Source organism: Olea europaea, unplaced genomic scaffold (genome assembly GCF_002742605.1).
Source record: "Olea europaea var. sylvestris unplaced genomic scaffold, O_europaea_v1 scaffold343, whole genome shotgun sequence".
Taxonomy (NCBI): Eukaryota; Viridiplantae; Streptophyta; class Magnoliopsida; order Lamiales; family Oleaceae; genus Olea; species Olea europaea.
Genome location: NW_019253349.1, coordinates 464,244 through 466,919, shown reverse-complemented (window position 1 = coordinate 466,919; position 2,676 = coordinate 464,244).

Here is a 2,676-nt window from a genome sequence, read left to right as displayed (position 1 = left end):
TTTCTTGTTTTTCTTTATGCCTATTTTCATTACACTATTTTCATTACACTGTGGTTTTGATATTGAAAATTAGCTTCTTGCATAATGTCGTCGAAAGGAACTTCAAAAGGGAAGGAAAAGGTCGGATCATCATCTGGGATAGCGTGAACTAGAGATCTCTAGGAAGGCATACGGAGATTCCTAAGTCCCGACACTACAGCCCGCTATGCAAATTTTGTAAGCCAGTTGGCAATGATCCCGAGAGGCTAGTGAAGTTAGAAGATTTCCTTGGTTTGAATTAGTCACCTTGGTCAAAAATTGTGGATGGGAGAAACTAGTGGAACGACCACACCCTGTATATGATAATTTGGTTGGAGAGTTCTATGCAAACTTCAATGCTGATATTAATACACCGGGCTATGATCATTTGCACCAGACATGGATTAGGGGACAGTGGATCAAGTTTTCACCAAAGGTTATTCATGACTATCATTAGCTCACATGGAACAACACAACCCCCATCTTGGGCGAGTTTAACTAGAATGAAATGGCAGCAGTTTTACTGGGACGAGAGAATGCTTGGCCACTCCCTACCACTGAATGGTACCAAATTGAGTTGACACCATCCATAGCCATCTTGTGGCTGTTTATGTGCCACAGCATTAAGCCGACCTCGTATCAAACAACTTTTACAGATCCTACGGTCGGTTTTATATATCATTTGGTTAGGGAAAACATGATTGACTTTGCCATGCTTTGCTACTATCATATAAATAATATGGGTGTTTGGGGGAGATAAGCACAGTTTTATGATTTTCTTTAGCCTCATCAGTGACATATGTAAGGCTGCAGGTGTNGTATATGAAGCTTGCATTGCACATTCACAATCAACGCAGTCCGATTCAATGGAGATGGAAACTTGTGCAAGATTTCTAGATACCAACCCATCGTACACACACAAAAGACATTTCAAAGAGCTTGGGACGGGACCCACAAAACCACTACCGTCCATTCAACAGCCGTCGAAATTAGAACTCAAACAACTATCGTCTCATCTCAGATATGCATACTTGGGGAAGTCGTGTACACTTCCAGTGATCATCTCGAACATAGTTAGCGAAGTGGAAGAGGAAAAACTGCTTAAAGTACTCAGGGAGAATAAGATAGCAATTGGATGGACCATAACAGATATCAAATGGATCTGCCCTTCACTGTGCATGCATAAGATTCTTATGGAAGAGAATTTTCGGCCAACCATAGAGAGTCAGCGAAAGTTGAACCCAAATATGAAGGAAGTGATTAGATTAGAGGTGCTCAAACTTCTAGATGTTGAAATCATCTATCCAATATCAGATAGTGCATAGACTAGCCTAGTTCAGGTAGTGCCAAAGAAAAGTAGAATAACAGTAGTGCCAAATGAGAAAAATGAGTTGATACCGACCATAACAGTGACAGGATGGAGGGTTTGCATCGATTACCGAAAACACAATGCACCAACAAGAAAAAATCACTTTTCCCTGTCGTTTATAGACCAAATGCTGGAGAGATTGGCAGGCCACTCACATTACTGTTTCCTCGATAGGTATTCAGGTTACAATCAGATACCAGTGGCACCAAACGATTAAAAGAAAACTACATTCACGTGCCCTTATAGTACTTTTGCATACTACAGGATACCTTTCGGCCTTTGCAATGTCCCTGCCACATTTCAACGTTGTATGATGGCGATTTTCTCAGACATGGTAGAGAAATTTATAGAGATATTTATGGACGACTTCTCGGTCTTTGGGTCTTCATTTGACGAGTGTTTGGAACACTTGAATCTGGTATTACAAAGATGTAAAGAAACTAATTTAGTATTAAACTGGGAAAAATGCCACTTCATGATGCAAGAAGGGATCGTACTTGGGCATCGAATCTCAACAAAAGGGATTTAGATGGACAAAGCAAAGATTCAAGTTATTGAAAAGTTACCGCCACCAACATCAGTTAAAGGGATTCATAGCTTCTTAGGACATACTGGATTTTACAGGAGATTCATAAAAGATTTTTCAAAAATCACCAAGCCCCTCTACAACCTGTTAATGAAAGACGTGCCCTTTGAATTTAATGAGGAATGTCTGGAATCTTTCAACACTTTGAAGGTAAAACTCACGTCAGCATCGGTAATTGTAGCATCTGATTGGAAGTTGCCTTCTAAGTTAATGTGTGATGCCAGTGATCATGTCGTAGGTGCAGTACTGGGACAGCGAAAGAACAAGATCTTCCATGTGATCTATTACGCAAGACGAACATTAAATGATGTCCAAATCAACTACGCAACCACTGAGAAGGAGCACTTGGCAGTGGTCTATGCCTTTGACAAATTCAGATCATATCTCGTGGGGTCTAAGGTCATAGTCTACACAGATCATGCTACATTGAAATATCTAATGACAAAGAAGGATGCTAAGCCAAGATTAATCCATTGGATATTGTTGCTGCAAGAATCTGACATTGAAATTAGGGACAATAAGGGCAGTGAAAATGTGGTGGCAGATCACCTATCGAGATTAGAGCAAGAAGAAGTAGAAGTGTCAGTGGAAATCAACGAAATTTTTTCAGATGAGAAGATGTTCAGTATAGAAGAAACCCCATGGTATGTAAATATCGTCAATTATTTGGCTAAGTCAATCCCACCGCCAAATCACTCGAGTC